Source organism: Squalius cephalus (genome assembly GCF_949319135.1).
Source record: "Squalius cephalus genome assembly, chromosome: 10".
Classification (NCBI taxonomy): Eukaryota; Metazoa; Chordata; class Actinopteri; order Cypriniformes; family Leuciscidae; genus Squalius; species Squalius cephalus.
Window position 1 is genome coordinate 25,424,883 of NC_137131.1, and position 26,967 is coordinate 25,451,849.

The following is a 26,967-nucleotide window of genomic DNA, read 5'->3' on the forward strand; positions in this document are numbered from 1 at the left end:
TCTAATAGCACTTTAAGAAATTGATAATGCACTTAATGCACTTTGAGTAGCACTTTATTGTGTATGTGTATATGTGTGTGTTCGTCATATGAGTATGCCATATTAGATGCCCTGTCTGCTAGTTGCGGCATTTCTTATATGTGGTTGTTAATTATAGTGTCTTTTAAATTAAGTCGAATCATGTTTAAATTAGTTGTTTAGCTGTGTCACGTATTGTTGATGACCTCACTTGGGACTACAAATGTAAAATAGCCTGGGGGCTAACTTTGGCATATGTACGTCGCTGAAAAGCTATGTTCATTCATATGCATTGTCCCATTCAAATAAATAAATAAAAAAAATAAAAAAAAATAAAAAGCCTATGCGGGTGTATTTTGGGTTGCCTATATTCGATTAGTGTATAGCTCATTTGCATATTAAAAAGAAACTTGTAATACAAAAAAAAGTACTTTTCGTGGGTACTTTCATTGGGTAAAGTTTCATTTTGATAGGAGTAAAGTAAAAAATAGCCCCATTGTTGCCTGGCCTTATTGGCACACATCTTGGATTGATGAGAACTTAACATATTTCCTCAACTAGGATTTCTTAGGACTTTTAGTATGTTGTTCTGGACACCTCATAGAAATGATCTAAGCTGCAAAAAAATTATTTTACAATTAGTTCTATTTTGGGCTCCAAAATGAGTTACTTTGCCTGGACTACCTGTTAACCCTCAGACGGTCTTCGTTTCGGAGTCACATCCTGGGCCTTCCCGGTCAGAAGTGACCGGAGGCCTAAAAATGAAACTTCCTCCATCCCAGTAAAACCAATGCAATTTATTTTTGTTCTATAATATTTATTCTTTTTAATTTAGTATTTTGAGATCATTTTATTGAATTTATTAATATTTATGCAATATTTATGGTCTATTTTTGCCATTGAAAATAATTAAAAAATTTATATAAATATATGTTTTTTTTTTTTTTTTTATTATACAGTATTTTAGTTTAATATAGAGTCTAGGCCTTCAAAAAAAAAAAATGTTTGAAGCAGATTAGCACCATCTGGTGCGAGTATGGAGAGAAAGCGTAGAAGCATGGTGTAACCACTAGATGGCATCTACAGTTCTCTATGGAGAGGCATGTGAATTCCCCAGCTGTTTATGGACACATTTACTTTTTTTTTTGTACAGAATTTGTAACAAAAAATGCAATTCATTCAATTATAACACTTTTTGTAAAATAATATTAATTTTTTTTTTTTTTTTTTTTTTTTCAATTTCCCATTCATTTTCTATGGGGGTCATTTTTGACCAAAGACCACAAGTGTGACTATTTTTTTTACGACCACTTAGCATGCTCGAATCATGACCTCAATTTTTTTGTGCGTGCACATACCTAATGCCATACAAGTCACCAAGTTTCGGAACATTCCAATGAAGCTGTGATTTTTAAAAATTCAAAACAGATTTTTTGTAATCAAAATTTATTGGTGTTTATGTGTATAAAAGTGTGTGTGTATGTGTGTGTGTGTGGGTGGGTGTGTCTTTTTTGTACTCTTGATGTTGTAGAGTGTCACCCCTTTACAGCGGTGTACTTTTTTTTAGGATTGAGGCCGATTTGTAGATTGTACACACAAAAATTCGGAGAAATTTTTTTTTTTGTCAATTTCCCATTCATTTCCTATGGGGGTCATTTTTGACCGAAGACCAAAATCGTCACTATTTTTTTTACGACCACTTAGCATGCTCGGATCATGACCTCAATTTTTTTTTGTATTCACATACCTAATGCCATAAAAGTCACCAAGTTTCATAACATTCCGATGAAGCTGTGATTTTTAGAAATTCAAAACAGAAAATTTATCGGTCAGAAATGACCGAGGACCGTCTGAGGGTAAAGATGCGTATCATCATTTATCTTACAATAGTCAAATGTATGTTGTGTAAGATATATTTGGTTAAATAATTAATATTGTACTCACATTGAACTGTGATCAAGTAATAGGCTATGTGATTTGATGCATTCTGCAAACTGTGTATAGTATTGAATACAATGCTCAATGCATTGTCTCCTGCGTTCATTTAATCGTAGACAAACTGATCTATAAATGAACATGCATCCCAGAAACTGTGTGAATGATTTACTGGCTTGTGTACCATTATGTATATACTTTGATATATATTTGATTATACAACCAAAACGGGACTCTCACTTAATTCTCGCTGAGAAGGAGAGATAAACCCTATTAATCATACGTATTCTATGTATAACCTCTTGAGAAATGTGTAGACATGTATCCAATCTTCCCACCTCATGACTTTCAGACTTTGTTGCATACTATGGTTTACCAAAATCAGAGGTGTGGCGTGTTTGGTCTCTATAAACTCCAATCTGCATCCCCAATTTGTTCATTTACATTACATTTTGGACGCATTAGAATTATAAGGATCTTGAAGATTCTTTTCTTAAACACCCAATGAAAGTACACATTGCAAATGAGCATGCTTGAACAAAGGTCATAAAAATGACATTTTCCCTCCAAAGGAAGACACTTCTTATTGGCTCTTACAGCTCCAAATGGGTGTGCCATCTTCACGCTTTAAAAGTCACTGACCACAAGATCCGGCCCTCTTAGCTCTTGTCCTCGGACCTAAACTGCAGCTCCAAGTGAATCCTGTGGGGGAGGGGGGGAACCCCCTTCCCCCCCCCCCCCCCCCCACTGGGCCCTGCAGGCCTCTACAGGTCGAGTCAGACTGCCTTTCTTAAATCCAACCAAGAAGGAAACGGACAACTCTTGCCTTAAGGATGCCGTGTGTTCCAGCATGGCCTCAACAGGTCCAGGGCAGGAGGCTTCGAAGCATCCAGGACATGTGCTCACTCCAGCATCAAGGACAACTTCAGGAGTTCAGTGACGTCATTCAACACGGACGAAGTCCCTCGCAACTCTCACCATGTGCTCTTTGTGTCCTGCCGGCCCAGAGCGTGTAGGCCATAATCTGCACTCCAGCCATGAGAACAGCGACAATACAAGTTCATCCTATCTTCTTCATCCAACGGAGAAGAAACGATTGCAACTTGCACCATGACTTTTGACCTTCACGGACCCCCCAACGGACTCATTTTTCAACCACTTCAAGAATTGTCCAGGATTGCAACTGACCATGCAAGTAAATCAATTTAATGAGGTGCTCTGAAAATGATTAGCTGATGGTTCTTTTCATACTAAAATAGATCTTGCTCCATAGTTCTATTTCCTGTTTCCGGTTCCATAACACTCACAACTTGACCTATGCATGTATGTATGTATGGATGAATGTATGTTTGTTTGTTTGTTTGTTTTGTTTAGTTTAGTCATGTTTGTGATTTAGTTAATAAAACTTGTGCACAATTATGCATTTGGTTTCTGATTCTCTGTTTGCATACAAAGTCCCTTTTACGGTCTTGATCCTGTTACATGCTTTAAGTGCTGTACACGCTAAGGAATAATTATTTTTCAGTGACCATGAAAGATACACTTTTCTTAGAATAAATGAATAATCAAAGAGTTCTTTGGAACTGATAAATTGATTGTAATATTAATTTAGCTTACCTCAAAGTTAATCTAATTAACCGACCCAAATATTAATAATTAATCATAATTGGTAATTATGGATTATTATTAATATTTCCCCTTTGAGTTAATGTCCTTACACTACTGCATAGCTGGCTATAACAGTTCACAATACAAGAATAAAACTTAACTCACCGGAAGTACATGTGACGCTACAGAGGGTACATCCAGCTTGTAAAAACTGGCGAATGTGTTCTGGGAGACCAGCCAGCAGCAGACAATATCTTGGATAGACATACCTCTAGACCAGGCCCATGAGGAAGCAATTGCCCTCGTAGAATGAGCTCTGATGTTGAGGGGACAGTTTTCCCCCTGGCATTCGTAAGCCAACACAAAAGCGTCCACAATCCAGTGAGAAAGTCTCTGTTTTGAAACAGCAAGTTCCTTATTTCATCCACCAAAGCACACGAACAGCTGGTCCGACTGACGAAAGGTGACCGAGCGATCCACATAACTTACATCCGCAAGCCCTAACAGGGCAAACAGCGCTTTGAGCATCAGCGTCAGAGCTCAGCAGATAAGGCGGGCAGGGAAACAACATGTGTTTTAAATGGTGTATTGAGTGACTTAGGAACGTAACCTGGTCTCGGCCGCAGAGTGACATTACAGTCGCCAGGTCCGAAACAGATGCATTATCATTCACTGAAAACGCGTGTTTGAACGTCTCCAGTACGCTTCGCCGAGGCGAGAGCAAGAATCAAGGCTTCCTCAGGGAAAGCTCCTTAACCGCAATCGAAGCTAGGGCTCGAACGGTGGTAGAGATAGAGCCCTCAAAACTAGAGCTAGATCCCACGGCGGCACGGAGGGCGGCCGTGAAGGACACAATCTCTTCGCTCCCCTGAGAAAACTGATTACCAGAGCGTGCTTGCCGATCGATTGCCCGTCAACCGGGAAACGAAAAGCAGCAATAGTGGCTACATACACCTTCAGCGTGGATGGCAAACTCCCGCAATCCATTCTGTGCATTCCGCAATCCAAACATCCGACACGGAACAAGTCCCCAGGTCAAAAAGATTCAGCGCAGCCGAGATTTGAACTCGGGTCTCTGACTCGAAATTCTCAGATTACACCACTGAGCCACAGAAGGGGTTTTTAGAAGGCGTGCGTGCCTCCGTAAGTGTGCTCAGCACTCTGAGTGCAGAGCGTCCCGGTCATTTAGGCTCCCCGCAACGGCCACACATGAAGGTTCCACAGCTCGGGGCTGGGGTGCTATATTGTGCCGTTCGCCTGGGACAGCAGGTCCTTCCTGTGGGGGACTTGCCATGGGGGAGCCACCATTAACTCACTCAGGTCCGCAAACCCGGGCTGATTCGGCCAGTTCGGGGCCACGAGTATTACTGACGCTCTCTCCTCCCTGATTTTGCACAACACCATAGGCAGAATATTTACCAGAGGGAACTGTCGTGGATTTTTTCCTAAATCTAACTATCTGGTTCTTTCTATTTATTGGGTCTCGTCCCCGACGTCCCCACTCTATAGATCACCAGCTATTTGGTTCTTTCTATTTATTGGGTCTCGTTCCTGACGTCCCCACTCTATAGATCACCTGCTATTTGGTTCTTTCTATTTATTGGGTCTCGTTCCTGACGTCCCCACTCTATAGATCACCTGTACTAACTTGTTTTCCCTAAACTAACTTACTTCCTAAACTAGCTTCCTGCGCAGGAATAAATCGACAAACAGACCTGCAAATGTCCTTTAAATGCTTTAATCACGGCCAGGAGATCTTCCCGAGCAGTTCTCAGGGAATCTCTCCCAAGAAGCAAGGCCGGAGGATCTCAGACAAATTCCATTGAGAATCCCACCGTAAAACACTTATACAACAGTTTTTATAGTATAGAGGTATGGCATAAATTTCATGCTGCATTACATAATTTCCCCACTATTTGATTGGTTCTTCATATGCAAACCCCTCTGTTACTAGGTAAAGCAAACTCTGATCTTGTGATTACTTATCACAAGGTTATAACGATGACTTAATTTGTTCTAACAGACTGTCTAGTTTCACTTCTCCCATGTTATTTTTACCCATAGACACATACACTCAAAGTCACAAGTTTTTCCCCAAAGAGTTTGGAAACATTAAAAGCATATGAATGTCATTCCTGCAAGGAAAACAAATGTTAGTTGATTAATTAATGTTGATTAATTAAAATCCATCACATTCCTCTCTCTGGTCGTAATCAAACACGACCAAATACCTGGATTTTTAATTACTCTAATGATCTAATTATTCCATACCTGCCTGATTTACCTGCAAACTAATTTACCTTTACCAAATCATCCTATCAGTGACTTTAATACCACCTGATATCTCTAATCATACCATGTTCCATCTTTTACTCTATAATACCTGTCAAATATTCCTTTAGTCAGCATCCTAAGTTGTAATTAAAATACCACCTTTTTCCAATGTTACCACATACACATACCATCTTCTCATCTTCTTCATCTCCTTCATCTTCTTCCCAACATTCTATCTTCAGTAAAAACTAAACATACCATAGTACATTGCCTTTATAACTTTAGTAGACCTTGAGCCAAGTTTCATTATCCTTTGCTAAATTTCGAATCACATTGATCTATTAGGCCTTTAACAGGCTGCTACTGCTGATTAACCATTTAACCTTATTTTTTTAGCTTTTAGCTTAGCTTTTTTTTTTTTTTTTTTTTTTTTTTTTTTTAGCTAATTCAAGCAGTCGATTGTTTTACTTAGTAAGATCTATTTAAGGATCTGTGTAATAAAATCTAACCAAAAAAGTTCTAAAATCTTTTCATTTTTATCCTTAACACAAATATCAATAATTTTATTTTGTTTCAAACAATGTCATTATTTTAAAATTAACTCTGTTTCACCCAGCTCTTGCCATGGGAATAGCCTTAGCTACTGATATGCTATTTAATCATTAATTATTTATCTTCCTAAAATCCTATTTTTCAGGATTAACTGATTTCGCTGAAATGTCTAAACTGATTAGACTCATTTTAGTTCTAAATTGAACATTTCAATTGTGTTAAATTCAAATTCAAAAGTGTTACATTGTTCTTGGTCTAGGTTTTAACTTTGTGTCCCCTACATCATTTTTTTTAATTCGTTGAAGACCTTTCTCAACAAAACGAGTCCATATTTCATTTCTGGAAGCCGGGCTAAATAAGCAAGCACTGTTACTGTATTCCTAGATAGACTAGACCCGCAGTCACCTCTCAGATATCAAATACAGACATTAGACAATACAATTAGACAATACATGAAAGGAACATTTCAATAATCACACTGCAACTTCTTTAACTAATAATAATCCAGAAATTAAATATGTTTCCCAAAATCAATCTCCTTTTGAAAGTTTTTCTTTTGCTATTTTAGCAAAATGGAAACACCTAAAATATATTTAATGTATTCATTAATTAATCGCTATAGAAGTTTACCCAATTATCTATTCGGACCTAGTCCAGCAAAGTTACTTATCCTCCCTTATTAGAGAACAATTATTACCACCATTAATTTTTTAGCATCTATGATATCTGAATTAGGGTTCTAAAACCCTCAAGTTTCTTCAAAAATAGTCCCTAGATTATTTATTATTTTTACAGTAATGTACCTATTTAGAGTCCCTATACTCTACAGAATTAAGAGATTTTCCTCTTTCCAATTTACGAGTACCTGAAATATTCAAATTAATCAGTAATTGTTCAAATCATGAGATCTAAATACTCAGTCCTACAGTATAGTTTGATTGAACCAAATAAAACATCAATAAACATCGCACAAAATTGATTATTATGCTAAGCTTAAACCATTAGTGGGTCCACATCTTCCTCCAGATGTGTTGATCATCTCGTTGCCCCATGGACGTTCCATCTTCACCAGGGTGACTCTTTGCGAACCGTTGCAATGGGCTTTACCTCGTTGGCAAGGGAGGTACGTTACTAGCACGTCCTTGATCCTCCACTTGACGCTGTGCGTTGTTGTTGGCATTTGCGTTCGCTTGTGGGGTTGCTGAGGGCTGGTTGGTGTAGTTTAAGTCGAGATGCTTGGACGGAGGTGTCACTGCACCCCAGATGGGACCTTGTTTTTGGAGTGAACCACAAGAACAACCTGTGAATGGAGACCTTAAGTATTTTTGTTAATTACAACATGTATCATGTCGCCAGACTCATCTGTTTGTCTGGCCGGTCGTCCTTTTTTGATGAGACCTGTACAATTTCATGTTAAACAGTAACAAGACAATATTTTATACATTTGGAACAGAATCAGTTCTGTTCGATGAGATCCATCATGACATCCTGTAAAAAGTAAAAAGTTAAATATGGGGTGGACAGGGCAAGCTTGCTTGCTCTCTGCCTTCCCAAAGTTATACACTGTGCAGGTGTGGCATTGTTTATTTCTGCCACAACAATAACCCAGCTCAGGATAGTTAGCCAAAATCATCCATGGCCGTTGTTTTATTGGGCATATTTTCTTCCCTGTGGGGTCATATTTTAACCTGTGTGTCATATTTTAACCTGTGTGTCATATTTTAACCTGTGGGCCCACTTTATAAATTTAGATACAGCTGTTTTGATTGACATAATTTGTCTTGGAACACCATATTTCACACACTCACTTTCACACACTTTCACACACTTTCACACACCCCTCTCTGGCTAGAGATGCATACATTCTTGTCTGCCATAGCAGTTTATGAACTGAATGGGGAACATATATTTATTAGGAGTGGAATACCACCAAATCTGAACGGTAACAAAGTTCGACGACGACAGAAACTACTGAACGTAGACACACTGTGGCATTCCCCTTGCAACAGTGTCTGAACGTTAGGATATCAATTTTCAATTGTCCGATGCAGTCGCCATGTGTTTGAGTTTGAAAATGTGAAAAATGTGAAAATCTTTTCAAAATCAAATAGATTAAACACTTTAAATAATAATCATATAGACCTACAATTGCAGTTGAGAGAATTCATTTTAATTTCTCAAATGCAATTTGTCATTCTTTGCACAATTTAAATTTTCCAACTTTTTGTTGTTGCTCATAAGCTATTTAAAAGAAGATTTAGAAATCTTCACACAATCTTTCGATCCATGGACTAAAAGAAAATAACATTTCCATCTCGTACCCCTGATGATGACAGCATGTGATTTCAAAAGTTTAGAATTAGAAAACATTGTTTCTATTGAATCTAGAAAATTACCTTTTAATGAAATGGAGTGACCAATATTTTTGCTTTTCTAGTCATAATTTCTCTTTAGATGCCTTGTGGCCTATATTGTATTTTTCTTTTCCATAGAATTCTGCAATGTCAATAACCTATTAATGCTTTTACATAACTCTCACTGCCATATCCAGCCTCAGTTTTAACTGAATGTTAACTTCTGCTATTGAACTTCCTGCAGAAGGGCTGTTACTGACTGGTACCTATTGAAAGCAGATTCAAAGAGTTAGTTTAAACAGAGAAGAATATTTCTTAAAAAGTGTTTTTTTTTAAATCACTTAAATCTTAAATCTGATTACCAGTTTTCTTCAAAATTTTACTTAACAGCCAATTTTTAATTAAACCTTTTAATTAATTTAGAAGCATTTCAAAGGAAAATTGTCAGGTCTGTCATCCTACCTACTGTTGGGAACTTATTATTCCTTCATCGAAGCAAAAACCAGGAGACTTGAGATGGATCTTATAAGCAGAAGAGATTTATTCTTCTAAGTCTGTAGTCTGTAGTTCATCATCATAATCAAGACTAACTCAAGACAGTTGCCTTGCAAATTTATAGACATTTAGGGGGAGGGATTTACATTGAGGTTGAACAAAGCATGCAAATTAGGTACAGATCTGGGGTGCGTTCTCCGATAACGTTGTCTCTTAGCGCGCTACGAAGACTCAAAAGGTACACCTTAACTACAGGTATACCTTTCCTACGTGTGTTCTCCGAACTATACCTTAGGATGTTGCTTAAGGTAAACCTTCTTAAGTTCGACCTTAGCAGGCGCTGTCCATGGTGGATGATCGATTGTGCGCTCTTTCCTTCACAGCGGTATAGGTAAATTGAGAAAACAATGTTATTTATAAAGAAGCGTTTTAGAAATAGTACAAACTGCATTTATCGGGGCTCATTGAAATATGTACATGCAGAAATAAATATGATTATGTGTTTATAATTTAGCAAGTGTGCAATCCCAAACCCTCACGGCCATAAGTGTGTTAATGTTCTCCACAACGTATGCTTGCTGATTATCCACCAGCCATGTAGTTGACATACACTAACTGGCTCCGCGGACGGCGCCGTCTTTGATTTAAAACAAGTACTCGCTGTCTCGCTGCCATAGCTATAAAGTTTGTGCAACTCATCTTTCTTTATATAGACTCCTAAGCCTTTTCTGTCAAATGGTTCGCCAGCTGATGTGCCTTAGGATAGTAATTAAAAAAAGCTAACAACCATTAGTGTATGGAAACTTTATTAATGAAAACACTTCCATACACTGGGTGTAGGCTATAACAACTTAAGTATTTTATGTGTAAAATTTTAAAGTAAAGTAAAAATGTAATTTTAATACTAAATCAGATTTTATATTAAATGTTCATATAAAATTTTCTATGTGTAATTAAACTGCGATGTAAAAAAGCTTTTGAGAGGTGGCCACTAGCGGTATGAACCGTCAGCAGCGATAAGGTATAGCTAAGAGCGCTCCAGACCAACCTTACGAACGTATGACTTACAGAAGGTATACTTAACTAAGAAGGTTTCGGAAACCACGTATTAACGATAAGGTACTTCTTAAGGTACAACTTAAGAACGACGTAGCGTTAAGGTAGTTTCGGAGAACGCACCCCTGGCCTTTAAAAACGCGCGTTTTCTCCCGCGGCATTCGGCAATTCGTCTCGTAGAGTCTCGCAGAATTCTGCAAGTGCTTCGGGGGGGGGGGGGGCCTACTTAAAAAAATCCCTCAATGTGTTTCGCTTCACAGAATATCCACCAGGTGGCGCATAAAAAACAACTTTACATTAGATTTTTTATTTTACTTCACATTACGTCATGATTGTGAGAAAACATCCACAATAAAATATAAATTATAAATAGCCTAGTAATAGACACAAATATTTACAGTAGGCTACTGTATTATACAGACATTTGAAAATATTTGTAAATGCAAAAGGTTCATTAAGACAAGAAGGGGTATTGACAACGTTTACGAATTTTTATATGCTTTGTCATTGCTGTGGTTTCCAGGAGATGAGTGCATGCAGAATATTTAACATTGCTTTTATTAAAACAGCAAAGTGACGTTCTTGCCAGCGCATAACTTTTTTGTACAACTATTAAGATGATTGTGCATGCAGTGCGCATTTATACTAAGCGCAACAGAGAATTTAGTGTGAGCATAATGCACGTGGCTCTGCCTGTAAAAACCCAGCAGTATTTTTTATATATATACACAAAATCATCCTAACATAATGCAAGGCTTAAATAATGCGACTTACCCAGATTCTTAATTCGTGCAGATATTTCTTGTGTGATTGTTCTTGGGCAGATATTTCTTGTGAGGTAATGTCGCAGCACAACGCGTAGCATACGTTGGGCGCATCTGATTTGCCATTAAATTATTAATAAATATTTTAATTAAACTGTCTTAATGCATTAAGCATAAAGATTTTTCCACGTTAGTCTCAGAATGTCCGGGGTTGGCTTGAGGTCTTGCCGACAGTTTGTAAATATTCTAAATATTCATATTCACAAAATCCATATAAAGGGTGATCAACAGTTATGACTTCTAAAATAAAATAAAAATGACCAGGGGTGCGTTCTCCGAAACTACCTTAACGCTACGTCGTTCTTAAGTTGTACCTTAAGAAGTACCTTATCGTTAATACGTGTTTTCCGAAACCTTCTTAGTTAAGTATACCTTCTGTAAGTCATACGTTCGTAAGGTTGGTCTGGAGCGCTCTTAGCTATACCTTATCGCTGCTGACGGTTCATACCGCTAGTGGCCACCACTACGCAAAAAGCTTTTTTACATCGCAGTTTAATTACACATTCATATGTATATGAACATTTAATATAAAATCTGATTTAGTATTAAAATTACATTTTTACTTTACTTTAAAATTTTACACATAAAATTCTTAAGTTGTTATAGCCTACACCTAGTGTATGGAAGTGTTTTCATTAATAAAGTTTCCATACACTAATGGTTGTTAGCTTTTTAATTACTATCCTAAGGCACATCAGCTGGCGAACCATTTGACAGAAAAGGCTTAGGAGTCTATATAAAGAAAGAGGAGTTGCACTTAACTTTATAGCTATGGCAGCGAGACAGCGAGTACTTGTTTTAAATCAAAGACGGCGCCGTCCACGGAGCCAGTTAGTGTATGTCAACTACATGGCTGGTGGATAATCAGCATACGTTGTGGAGAACAACACACTTATGGCCGTGAGGGTTTGGGATTGCACACTTGCTAAATTATAAACACATACTCATATTTATTTCTGCATGTACATATTTCAATGAGCCCCGATAAATGCAGTTTGTACTATTTCTAAAACGCTTCTTTATAAAGAACATTGTTTTCTCAATACTTTACCTATACCGCTGTGAAGGAAAGAGCGCACAATCGATCATCGAGGCATCGATATCAACCTATTCAGCGCCTCCACCATGGACAGCGCCTGCTAAGGTCGAACTTAAGAAGGTTTACCTTAAGCAACATCCTAAGGTATAGTTCGGAGAACACACGTAGGAAAGGTATACCTGTAGTTAAGGTGTACCTTTTGAGTCTTCGTAGCGCGCTAAGAGACAACGTTATCGGAGAACGCACCCCAGATAAGAGGTATCTGATTGACAGTTTGACAGATGTTGTTTTAAAAAAATAATTACAACATTATGGGGAAGTGGTATTAAATATTCGGTAACACATAGCCTAATACAATTATTTTAATTATGCATTTTGTTCAGTTTTGCTTTTACAAAATGTTCCCTGTTTTTTATAATTAATTTAACCTGAGATGTGCGTTATATCGCTTTTGGATCATTCTTTGTGTTGTCGAATTTTGACACAGTTTCATTACTTGTTCATAATAATTTGATTCATAATTATGTCATTTTTTTCTAAAAGTAAAAAAACTAAAAGTTTTTCTAAAAGCAATATTCTAAAGAGATACAAAGACAGTGTACGTGTACCCACCAGATTTCGTCATGAGTCATTTTGTACCCACTACTTTTAACTTCCGTTGACCGTTTTGGTTATGAGGAGCAATATGAGAGAAAAAATTTGTAATCATTGTCTGACACACACAAAAAAATATATATATAATATTCATTTTATTTTAGTTTTCGTGTTCGCATTTATGAGGGAAAATACGTGTCAATTTACGGTTATGGACGTGAGCGCTCTAAAAGCGGCACTAAAAGACTGCTTTAAAACTTTCACAGAGACCTCAAACAGAACAGCTGCCTTTCTTTAAATTGAATTTCGTTTTGTATTAATTATGTCTTAATTTTAATCAATGTTTCGTGAACCAATTGCCTGGATTTAAGAAGTAAATATAGCAGACAATCACGACATTGGAGGCCCCGGCGATATCTCATAAATGAACCGAAACTCAGCGTGTAATGAACATTCACATTTACAGTGTATTATTTAGACACATTTAGACGCATTCATAATCATTACTTTTACCGGTTCTTTGTGGCAAGCTTTATGCGTGCGGTCGTGCGCTTGAGTGCGGCTATATTATAGTAAATGCTCATTACTTAAAACAAAGCATAAGCCTCTTCCTGGCATGCAATGGAATCTACAATGTCAGTTGGTTATATCAACACTGTAAAATCCAATAGCTTTCCTGACTCGCATATACTTAGTAAACTTTACTCAGTAATATAAAATACATACTTCTTACTAGGTTTTGTTGAGTTACAGTCAATTGCAGGGTGAAAATAACAAGTTACTCAATCGTTTGAGTGACGCTTACTTGAAATAAGCAAGTAACAACAAAGGATGCAATGACGTTACTAAACCAGTGAGAGGCAGCAGTGAATTAAAGCATGCCTAATGTGCAGAAAAAACAAAGAAGAAGAAGTGGCACTTGTGAGAGCATGCGCAATAGATTCTGTGCGTATTTCATTTTCGGCGCCAATTTTGCAGATGTGGAAAGACTTTGACAGTCTGACAGACTACCTACATTTTTATCTGGCGCTTCGCTACGTTTTTGGAATAATAATAAGGTGAGTAATCAAGCATGCGACTTTTGTGTGAATGTTTTTTTTTTTTTGTCTGTCGAATGTCTGTCGCTAATTTCTACTGATTTCCTTAATGTCTAACGTTACCAAATAATTGAGATAATTAGAGCTTGAAGAATATGGTTTGGCCTGTTTTTTTTTGCGCATAAAACTATCAGGTACCATAACAGTTCCTGGAATGCCTGAAAAGCGATTTATTTCTCCCAAATGTAAGAATTATGGTTTTCTATTTTACCATTTTCACTGATGCATTCTCCTCTGTTGGCATTGGTTTAATTATTAAGGTTCCAAATCTGGTGAAATGGCGCACATCTACAGTTAAATGTAATCTGCAGCTTATGCAGAGATGAAGTATGTGATGCTTTTTGACAGTATGTGATTTCACAACAGCATTAAACTATTATTATTTTAAATTGAGTTAATTCAGATTGTAATGAAAGCACTGTAAAAGTGATTTTTTTTTTATGCTGACTTTTTTTTTACTCAACTACTTTATCACTGCATCAAAGATGGACCAGACCTTCTCAATGCGAAGACGTGAAGTTGTGGATGCAGATGGAGCAGTGGCCAGCTCTTTTTACAGAGACACAAGTAAGTACTTATTCATACCCTTTTCCACCATTATAAACCACATTTTGTTTAGGTTTGGCTTTAGAATTGATTGGCCTGTTGGCCTGACCATGCATTGAAAGATATTTTTTATAAAGATCAGAAAAATCAATTATTAATTATGAATAATTGTTCATTGAAAGATTTCCACGCTGTCCCATGCCTTTTTTTTTTTTGGCCTGTGTTGTAGGTGTTTGCAGAGTTTAACAGGATAGTCCCCACAGATCTGCAGACTGCAGAGTAACTTTTATGGTGCTGTGGATCGCTACACACCACGCTTTGTCACAATCTTCAAGTCTTCAAGAAGCATTGGAGAGAAATTAGATGAGCTTATGCAGAAAATGAAAACAGGGTTGAGTTTACTGCAGCCTTAATTTTGTATTAATATTCTGAGTTTATCATGGTTTTGCTTACAATCTATCTAGCTGTTGTCTAAAGTGTTGTGGGGTTTTGTTGATAAACTCTTTAACTGTGGACTGTAATCTTAAAGGATTAGTTCACTTTCAAATAAAAATTTCCTGATAATTTACTCACACCCATGTCATCCAAGATGTCCATATCTTTCTTTCTTCAGTCAAAAAGAAATTAAGGTTTTTGAGGAATATTAAATTTTAATTTATAATTTATAGATCATGCCTTTTCACTTTTCTCTGTTGTAATATTTTTATTGTTTGGTTTCATTCAGGTATGTGATGTTGATGAAGCCTGGGCACAACTATCTGTTGGGGTGCTGACTGTCATTGATGAAGAACAACTTCCCTCTCTAAACTCTACCTTTGCCCAGTGTCTACTGCCATCATTGTTGAGAAAGGTATTGTAATGGATAATCTGCAGAACCTGCCTCAGGCAATTTGCATCTATTTTGGTCTGTTTTATGCTTTAAATTTGGATTACCCAAAAGACATGAAAAATACTTTTTAACTTCATTCAGAAATTGATGCTTGCTTTGAGACAGAACAAACTCTCACCAAAACTGCAACATCTGAACAATCTCTTGTTGAGTAATCAAATGTGCAAGATTGATGATGTTTGGCATTAGATTACATTTGTTTATGACAGTGGAATTAGATTAGTTGATAGAAAAATAAAAGGGAAACTAAGCCACTTGTTTAAAATTGTCAGCCCATTAGTTCATGAGCAAGTTAAAGGGTTAGTTAACCCAAAAATGAAAATTCTGTCAGTAATTACTCACCTTCATGTCGTTCAAAACCTGTAAGACCTTCGTTCATCTTCAAAACACAAAGATATTTTTGATGAAATCTGAGAGCTTTCTACCCCCCAATGACCGCAACGTCATTGCAACTCTCAAGGCCCAGAAAAAAACATTGTTACAATAGTCCATGTGACTACAGTACTTCAACCTTAATATTATGAAGCGACGAGAATACTTTTTGTGCGCAAAAAACCCCCGCCATTACGACATTATTCAACAATCTCTTCTCTTCCACGCCATTCTCCTACGCTGTTGACGTAGTGTAAACATCCCAGTGCTTCTGGGTTCTATGTCAGAACGTAGGCTTATTATTGGCCAGCATCACACATGACCAGCGTCAGCCAATAATAAGCCTCAATCTGACGTAGAACCCAGAAGCGCTGGATGTTTACACTACGTCAACAGTGTTGGAGAATGACGTGGAAGAGAAGAGATTGTTGAATAATGTCGTAATGGCGGGGGTTTTACACACAAAAAGTATTCTTGATGCTTCATAACATTAAGGTTGAAGTACTGTAGTCACATGGACTATTTTAACTATGTCTTTACTACCTTTCTGGGCCTTGGAAGTTGCAATGACATTGCAGTCTATGGAGGAACAGAAACCTCTCAGATTTCATCAAAAATATCTTCATTTGTGTTCCTAAGATGAACAAAAGTCTTACGGGGTTGGAACAACATGAGGTTGAGTAATTACTGACAGAATTAAAAAAAATTAAGAATCTGTCATTAAGAATCTGTCATTTCTAATGTATGTGTTTTAGAGACATTGCTTTTTCATCGTTTAGGCTTAAACGATGAAATACTATTCCATCGTTAATGAATGTAGCCACTTTTTTTGCACTTCTATATACCAAGTTTGGTCTCTGAAGTGTTATTGATTAAAGTGAGTCATTGTTATGTATTGAATTGTTAAAGCTGTTTGTTGAGAATCTGTTGGAGTCAGGGTATGGTCTCAAATATATTTATTTTTATATGTATTTCTCATGGTTAGTTCATGTTCGTTAACACACTACCTAATGTTAACTAATAAACCTTATTATAAAGTGTTTCCGTTTTTTTTTTTCAAAAAAATGTAAAAACATAAAGTGACTATTTACATAAATTGTATACCCCAATGCAAACTTGTGTGGACCACCCCTGTGTCAGTTGTTAAGAAAACAAATACAATAAATTTACCTTTGAACTGTATCATTGCCTTAAATTTATTTGTCCTGTTGTAAATGTTATCTTTGTAAAATTGTGAAAGTATTCTCAATGATATATAATAGATGACTGATAGCACTTAAGTTATTTGAGTAAAGCTTACTTGCTATTTTAAGTGCAATCGGTTTGCATGGTTTTAACAAGTAAACTGGATTGCTTTTGAAGTAAAGTAAACTCAGTAATTCCAAGTTGTATGCAGAAAACATCAGAGTTAACACAACTAGCATAAATGAGTACATCTAAAGTAAATGATCAAGTATACTATACAAATTAGTTTTAAGTTACTGGAACTCTCTTGTAAGTTTACACTACTAGACATGCACTTGTTAGTACTACATACTATTCCTATTTCACGTTACTTAGTTTTTTAAGTGCAATCGGTTTGCATGCTTTTTTTGAGTAAGCTGAACTAATCGGATTTTACAGTGAACATATGTCAAATTAAGTTACGCGATATCAACAAATTAAGCTATAAACATTAATTTGAAATAACTTAAAGCGTATGTATAGTAGATTTGCTTAAATAGCATTTAAACAAAGGAACTGCAAGGGATTAAAACCCCAACCACACGCTGGTGAAAACTGGAAAAACCGGTTTTCTTTTGATTCCCTGAGAGGAGATCGATTAGCATTGGGGGTTGAATCGGCAGACCTGGGGGGTGGGTGGTTGTACTTTCTTGACTCTGTGCAATTGTTAGCAGCTAAAACAAGCAGCTAAAACAAAGACTGTGCAATTAATTACATTTTGGAAATAACTTTCTTAATGTCGTTTTATTTAGCCTATACACTGCAAAAAAATTATTATTATTTATTTTTTTTTTTTTTGAATTTGTAAGTATTAAATATGTTTTACAAACAATTGGTTTACAAACTCTTGGAGGTTTGTGGTTACCATCATTCAGAAGAGTGGTGCTTGTGTTTAGACTTATGTTTTACGTGATTAAATCAGGAAGATTATATTGGTTTCTGTCCACGAAGACGCATTTAAGACTATTTAATCAGGAAATGGAGGCACCGGCGCGATATAACTTGCATTGCTCGTGAACTGAGCTCGTCTCATAAATGAACCGAAACTCAGAAATGTATCTAGAAAGCTTGAAATGTCCACTTTTAAACAAAACAATTCAAAACGAAAAGAAACAGACAACTCTCTTATGTAAGTGTGCATTTCTCTCTATAGGCACGTTCACAATATGTGCGAAGATGACGAGTCAGCATTGTCAACATCTTTGACTGACACATAAAACACTAGATTATTAGTAAACAATTAAAATGTCTCCTTGCTATACTTGACACATGATTACTTTTGCCAGTTCTTTGTGGCAAGCTTTATGCATCCGTTAACTATCGAATATCGTGACTCATATTTTGTACCAGACCATTTATGGTTGTTCATATTGTTCAACAAAGTTCTTGATAAAAAAAAGAAAAGAAAAAAAGAAGCTACTGTGCCTAATATTATTGTTGTATAGCGCGCAAGGTTTATGCGCATGCTTTAAGTCTTCTCCGTTTTTAGTATACTGTGGCAGAATTACAGTGCCTGGTCTGGTATGTATAGCCTACTAGGCTACATCGTTTTAAAATCGGTTTCAGTGGTTTCGTGTGTACGCAGATATTTCTTGAGACGACGCCATGTTTTTATGTTTTTATGCACTTTTACTCTTTTAGTTTTGTTGCAATTTCACCAAAAGCTTATAATTAGGAAATACACACAACACGCTAAACTTATATTCTCTATTATGTTAAAAATGTTGTAAAAAATACGTATTATTCTTATATAATAAGAATAACAGTAATGTACATTTATATTGCACTCGAAATGATTTAGATATGGAAAGAGGAATTCTTCTCAACTACCACCAATAAAGTTTTAAAATTCTTCTTTAGAAAATATTATATTTTGATGATTCTGCAAGTTCAGCAGACAGTGAGGTTCGGGTTTGTTCCGATCAGAGCTCGTGAGTGGAGAGCGCATTTCTGAATATTCCGCTCCGCTATTCATTCCGGTCGCTCGCTCAACACAGATGTCATGTTGCCTGGTTCGAAAATATGTGGAATAAGGGCTGCTTTCGACTAAAAGGTTTTTTTTTTTGTTTTTTTTCTAGTCGACTAGTATACTAGGCTAGTTGTTCATTTAAGTAATTCATGGACAAATCGCCCCTTTATATTAATTTAATTAGCCTACTTATATGGATCATGAGTGTTTACGTAATATAGCCGCACTGCGCACGACCGCACGCATAAAGCTTGCCACAAAGAACCGGTAAAAGTAATGATTATGAATGCGTCTAAATGTGTCTAAATACACTGTAAATGTGAATGTTCATTACACGCTGAGTTTCGGTTCATTTATGAGATATCGCCGGGGCCTCCAATGTCGTGATTGTCTGCTATATTTACTTCTTAAATCCAGGCAAATGGTTCACGAAACACTGATTAAAATTAAGATATAATTAATACAAAACGAAATTCAATTTAAAGAAAGGCAGCTGTTCTGTTTGAGGTCTCTGTGAAAGTTTTAAAGCAGTCTTTTAGTGCCGCTTTTAGAGCGCTCACGTCCATAACCGTAAACTGACACGTTGTTTTTTCCCCTCATAAATGCGAACACGAAAATTAAAATAAAATGAATATTATAATTTTTTTTTTTGTTGTGTCAGACAATGATTACAAAATTTTTTCTCTCATATTGCTCCTCATAACCACTGAAAACGGTCAACGGAAGTTAAAAGTAGTGGGTACAAAATGACTCATGACGAAATCTGGTGGCGTACACTGTCTTTGTATCTCTTTAGAATATTGCTTTTAGAAAATCTTTTAGTTTTTTTTTACTTTTAGAAAAAAAATGACAATTATGAATCAAATTATTATGAACATATAATGAAACTGTGTCAAAAATCGACAACACAAAGAATGATCAAAAGGCGATATAACGCACATCTCAGGTTAAATTAATTGAGCTCCTCATAACCACTGAAAACGGTCAATAGAACCCAAAGTCAAATTATTATGGACTGAAGTTAAAAGTGGTGGGTACAAAATGACTCATGACGAAATCTGGTGGGTGCATACCCACCGTCCCCACCGAAATCGACGCCTATAAGGGAAACATGATAATATAAAAAGTACTGTACAGTAATGCAGAAAAGCGCATTACAACCATGTTAAAACTATTTAAAACGTTAAGATGCAAAAATGAACTAAATGTAAAATTAGATAATGATAATGCGCAAATGATCTCGGTCTCTTCAAAGGTCTTCGCAAATTATTGTGTTATAAGCCTACATCACGTCTCTTCTACTGTAAGTACACAGAAAAAAAAATAAGACAAATGATGCGCGTTTGAGTCAGATTTTTATGAAGAATATGTGACTGTTTATGTAACTGGCAAAAGAAAACATTGTATTCGTCATACTTCGTCAACTCAGTATGGCCACATGAAACTCGACTGCCATCTACAGGTTTTATTATTTCCTGCGTCCAACATCTAATCCCCCTTCTGCACGATCCCGCAGAATTTCGGAAGTGCTCGCAGCATTCTTCTCTCTGAGACGCGCATTTTTAAAGGCCACATCTGTATACAGGTTAAGGAACCAGCCCCAGACCCCAGCGTGTTACCAGTCTCAATTTAATCAGCATACCTATTCAAATGCTGATACTGGCCAGGAACTCTGGTTCCAAGGGCCATCCCAGAGCCATTAAAGACAAAAGGTGCGTCTTGGGGCTACTGGCTCGAGCCATTAAAAACTCATTTAAAACACAATAGAGAAAACAGGACTGGCAGGAAAGGAGACTCTTGCTGGAGACTCAATAATCATCTGAAATCAGTCTACTAAACTTTATCAGTTTATATACTATTGCAGTGGAAACCTAAATTAAAATATTTAATAAATTTGTAACACAACACCTTCCCCCTTTGAGAGTTCTTAAAAACTCTCACAAAATACAAATTTAGACACTTAAAAGTTCATTCTTGTAATCTTGATAAAGTTACATGCACATATAACTTATTCTGTGTTGTGTCCTTGATTTACATGAGTGTCATAGTTCTTCTCAAAACTATAACTGTTGACACATACGACGCAGGGTGTAAAATGTTGTATAAACTACATGATTACACAGAAAACCGTGTAGCATAAGAGTGGAAGTCTTGAAAGTCCATGGCGCCTGAATTGCTGTGAAGTCTGTTTCCTGTAGAGTCCATTTCCCACGTAGAGTCGCTCTGATGACTCGTCCCTCATGAGGCTTGTTCATGGAAATCTGAGGTGATGCTTTACACCAGGTTTCTGCTTGCGAAGACATCAACACATACCTGTAACACAAGAAAACAAAGAAACGGCAGACCAGCAGTTTTCATGCATAGACTTCATTCTTCCATAAGTCATTTGATCGTATAGTGGTTTTACGTCTAACCCTTATCAAAGTAAAACTTCAGGTGACCATATAGTTTTTACATATAACTATATTACAGTAAACATTGTGATCGTATAGTGTTTTTTCTTTTCCTAATCTTAATTGATTCGACACCTATGGACCAGTGAGGTGGGGATGAGAGGGGGAATGAGGAAATCTTCACCACAAGGTTTTGCCCCCGAGGCCTGTTGCACTTCGGTTCTTCCCTGGGCTCCGCACTGGTCTGTGTGTCCTATTCTGTCCCTGTTGTGTGCACACTGTACAGAAAAATTGCCACATTTCCATTCTCCAGTGAAACATCAGTCCTAATAAAACATCATAACAGAGGATGGTTGTCTGACTGCAATATTCTGTGGTATAACATTTAAGGCTGTGAGTATACTGAATGTCCCTCAAACAAAGGCTGTGACAGTCAATAAGTCTTTCATCTTTGTTGTAAGTTACTGGGGAGATTAAGCAATCACAGCCCAAATGGTTTACACCTCAAAAAGCTTACCCACGAGTCCAATGACGAGGGGAGGGGTTGCTTCAAAGTAGCAAACAAATGTAGTAAAAGCTGCATAACATTGTTAACTTGTCTTAAGTTATTTTTGTTTTTTCTACACTCTTTTCCAAAATGTCCGTGCTTGCCACAGTAAGAACAACTGGCTTCTCTAGGACTTTTGTGTTTCTTTTGCTTCTCTGAGTTGACCTTAACAGAAACTGCTGCAATTCTTACTCTCTCTTTGACATCAGAGTCTCTTTCCTAAGTAACTAAACTGAACAAGTTGTCTTGCAGGGTTCTCGTACACCATGTGATGTTTAAGTAAGGCAACGCCTTTCTGTGTTCTGGCAAAAGACAATGAAACCATGTGCGAACCAAAGGGCCATTATCACCTAACATCTTCTCTGGAGTGTCTGCAATTCCACTGTACGCTGCAGCTGACTGACAGAATCGTTCTGTGTACTCACAAACAGTTTCACCCTTCTTCTGTACACAATTGGTCATTTTCGACCAATCGATTTTGGGTCCTAAGATATTCTTTAGGATTTTCAAAACACCTTCTCTCAAATCGCCTTTACTGGCATGTTGTAGTTCAGAAGTAACAGCAGGCTCAAAACTGTTGAATTCAGATTCAGTTAGAATTTGTGATATCAGCTGTGTAACTTCTGCCAACGACATGTCATAAAGACGCATTTTACTGATCAATGCTCTTCTAAATTCAGAAAAATTTGTGCGTGCTGAGGGTAAGCTCTGGGATAGTCTCTCTACATCTTTAGGACCTAACGATGTTTTGGCAACAGTTTTTCCCCAAAGAGTTTGGAAACATTAAAAGCATATGAATGTCATTCCTGCAAGGAAAACAAATGTTAGTTGATTAATTAACGTTGATTAATTAAAATCCATCACAGAACGCGTAAATCCGGTCAACGCGATGTCAGAGCCTCTTCCGGCAGCGAGGAGTGAGATAGCGAGAAGAACGTCTGACAGTGCGTGTTCTCGCTTGTGGCAAACAGATCCATTTCTGCCCTCCCGAATCGATTCCAAATCATTTGAACTGATCCTAGGTGAAGCCTCCACTCTCCTTGAGGAATCCCGTTCCTTTAAAGCATGTCCGCTCTACGGTTCAGGATACCGGGGATGTGCGCCGCTCTTATGGAGAAAAGTGTCGGTCCGCCCACAACAGGAGACTCGCTGTCTGTTTGAATAGAGCTCTGGAGCGCACGCCGCCCTGGCGATTTATGTACGAGACCACAGACGTGTTGTCGGTTTGAGTCAGTACATGTTGCCGCTCCAATTTCGACCGAAAGGCTTGTAGGGCTAAGGACACCGCTTCCATTATTCCAAACGGTTTATGTGCCACTTTCTCTGTGACTCCGACCACAGGCCTGAGGCAGGAATGCCCAGGCAAACTGCTCCCCAGCCTGAAGTTGAGGCGTCAGTCGAGACCACGGTGCGCTGCGTCACTATACCCAAAGGGACTCCTGGGCTGAACATATCCGGGCTGTTCTACAGTCTCAGAGTGCTGACACAACTGTGAGTGACCGTAATGCACTTGTGGCCCAAAGACCACGCCCTCGGCGGAACTCAAGTTTTCAGCAAAACTGCAGCGGCTGCATAAGCAGCAGACCCAGATGGCACTCTGAAGAAGCCACCGCCATCAGTCCCAGAAGCCTCTGAAATTCCCTCAGTAAAACAGACCTGCCAGTCCGAAATGGCGCAGAGTAGATGAAATTGCCTCTATGCGCTCTTGAGAGAGATGGGCTCGCATCGCCATCGAGTCCAAACATACCCCCAGATATGTTATAGTCTGACTCTGTAAAAAACACGCTCTTCTGCATTTCACACGCAGTCCCAGCATATCCAATGGCGAAGCCATGTTTCCACATGACTGGTTAGCACATCTTTTGAGTGGGCTAAAATCAGCCAGTCGTTCAGATAATTTAAGATGCGCATTCCGCTCGATATGAGGGGAGAAAGTGCTGCGTCCACACACAATTAGAAAAGGTACGGCTGAACGCGCGTTTGTGAAGTGCTCGGTTGATGGGTCTCAGGTCCAGAATCAGACGGAGTCTTCCATCCTTCTTTGACACCACGAAGTAGCGGCTGTAGAATCCGCTCTCCTGCTCGCTCGGAGGGACACGCTCTATCGGTCCTTTCTCGAGCAGACTGAGAACTTCCTGTCTCAGAACGGGAAGGTTTTGGGGCAAAGTCAGTGACGGGACCATGCCATTGAAGCGGGGAGGTCTGCGTTTGAACTGGAGAGAATATCCGTGCTGAATTATTCCCAGTATCCACGGTGAAACGCCCGGGATAGCCCTCCATGCGTCCAGGAAGTGACACAGCGGACGTGTTAGCTCTACGGCCACCGTCGCCACTGATGACGTGTTTTGACTGGAGCCCCGTCCCCGCGAGGCTAGAAGCACTGGCGGGAGTGCGGTTCGCGGTGGGCATTGTGAGGTGCTGGCACTCTCGCGCCCTCGAGAGACCATTATAATCATGGGTTGTGGCTCTGCGCTGCTCTGAGACAGGGCGAGTGACACAGTAATGGGTGCAAGAGGAAGAAAAAGCTCTTTGTGAATGGATACATGTTTCTATTGTGGAATTCTTCACACAAACAGCATTTAAACACACATAGCAATCGTCGCCCGTAGGAACATGGGGGACATGATGCATTTGAACATGGCGCTTGGGGGCGGGGCCTCCAGCGCGCTCTCTCTTCCTCTTTATCGGACCGTCAGGAAGTCATTCAGAAAATCATAAAAAAAAAAAAATCCTAGTTTACACAGCCCAATTTCACCTCAGATAGAGAGTACACCTTCTCACCGTGTCGTCACCTGCACAGTTTCAGGACATTCTGATGTTGTATTACAAAATAAGAGCCCTCCAAAATTCATAAATACGCTGTTTTGGCTTTACATTCAGAAAATCATTAAAAAAAATCCTAGTTTACACAGCCCAGTTCTCTTATGAGAGGTTCTCTCGTATTGCGTAAGTTGCTTACGCTACGGGTAAAGTCATCTTTTCTCGAGATATGAAGCCAAAAAATTATCCTAATTTTGTATTTATTGTCAACGCGTTGCAGCAGCTGGCAGACCTAGAGCGGGCTAGCTATCGCGCTCATTGGCTGCTCTGCGGCAACTGCAGCAGCCTACCACTGAGCCCTGCGTGACGTTGCGCCCGCACGCATCCTAGCCCGCCAGAGTGGGGGGTGGCTTAGCTTATATAAGGATGGGCTCGGGGGCTGCTTACCTGGTTTTCATTGACTGAAGCGAGATCAGCTCACGGCGCGAGCACGGCAGGTTACGCAATACTCGTTCCCTCTTCTAGAGAGAACCGATGTTACATTAGTAACCGAGTACGTTCTCTTATGAGAGGTTCTCTCGTATTGTGTAAGTTGCTTACGCTACGGGAACCCCTTGTCAACGCCGTGCGCGCAAAGCATCAATCACATAAAGTCCCAGGGGCACACCCGGGGAACACAGATTAGTGGGAATAAGACGGCCAACTAAGTGGGCCAGTATATGTACATAAGCACACAGTGTCATGTAGCAGGGAATACAGAGCGGCACAGCCTGTCCATACTGAGAAGGGAATATCAACCCTTATAGTGCAGCTCAACCAGGGGAGCTAGGATTAAGCTAGCGGGGCTCTGCAAGAGCCACAGGAAATGTGAGGCATTTTGACAAAAACGGCTCGCGCTCTTTTAGGGAGAGTGTGTGTCGCAGCGGCGAACACACACAGGCAGAAAAAAGGATACGACGCCGGATAGCGTGGCAGGCAGGGATGGCTGAAGGCGGCGAGAATCGTCCGGCTTCCTCAGGCGCTGTCCTAGGCTTGCACTGTCGCTGTTCAATGGCTGCGGCTTCTTCCCAAGGATCCAGCGATGTGGAGAGCTTCGCTGAAGAGATGAAAATCAGGTAAGCAGCCCCCGAGCCTGTCCTTTTATACACTAAGCCACCCCCCATTTTGGCGGGCTGTAACGCGTGAGGGCGCGACGTCACGCAGGGCTCAGTTGTAGGCTGCTGCAGTTGCCACAGAGCAGCCAATGAGCGCGCTAGCTAGCCCGCTCTAGGTTTGCCAGCTGCTGCAACGCGTTGACAATAAATACAAAATTAGGATAATTTTTTGGCTTCATATCTCAAGAAAAGATGACTTTACCCGTAGCGTAAGCAACTTAGGCAATACGAGAGAACCTCTCGTAAGAGAACTGGGCTGTGTAAACTAAGATTTTTTTTAATGATTTTCAGAAAGTAAAGCCAAAACAGCGTATTTATGAATTTTGGAGGGCTCTTATTTTGCAATATAACATGAGAATGTCCTGAAACTGTGCAGGTGACACTGTGAGAAGGTGTAGTCTCCATCTGAGGTGAAATTGGGCTGTGTAAACTAGGATTTTTTTTTTTTTATGATTTTCTGAATGTAAAACCAAAACAGCGTATTTATGAATTTTGGAGGGCTCTTATTTTGTAATACAACATCAGAATGTCCTGAAACTGTGCAGGTGACACGGTGAGAAGGTGTACTCTCCATCTGAGGGGAAATTGGGCTGTGTAAACTAGGATTTTTTTAAAAGGATTTTCTGAATGTAAAGCCAAAACAGCGTATATGAATTTTGGAGGGCTCTTATTTTGTAATACAACATCAGAATGTCCTGAAATTGTGCAGGTGACACTGTGAGAAGGTGTAGTCTCCATATGAGGTGAAATTGGGCTGTGTAAACTAGGATTTTTAAAAAAAATGATTTTCTGAATGTAAAGCCAAAACAGCGTATTTATGAATTTTTAGGGGCTCTTATTTTGTAATACAACATCAGAATGTCCTGAAACTGTGCAGGTGAGAAGGTGTACTCTCCATCTGAGGTGAAATTGGACTGTGTAAACTAGGATTTTTTTTAAAAATGATTTTCTGAATGTAAAGCCAAAACAGCGTATTTATGAATTTTGGAGGGCTCTTATTGAGCCTGCGCACATATATTCAAACGCACATAACTATAGAACCAATTCTTAATGTGCATGTGACCGCCATCAGCGTTTCTCACAGGTTCACGTTTAAAGTCTGTGTAGAGAGAATGGTGTCGTCTTAGCGGCCCCTAATTTAATAACAAATGATTGTTGCGACGGAAGCGAATCAATCAAAACTAACTTTAGCTGGAAAATAACTTTATTAAAGAACCGCTATAAAGCCAAAACAATCTCTGTTACCTTAAATTATACGTTTATCTCT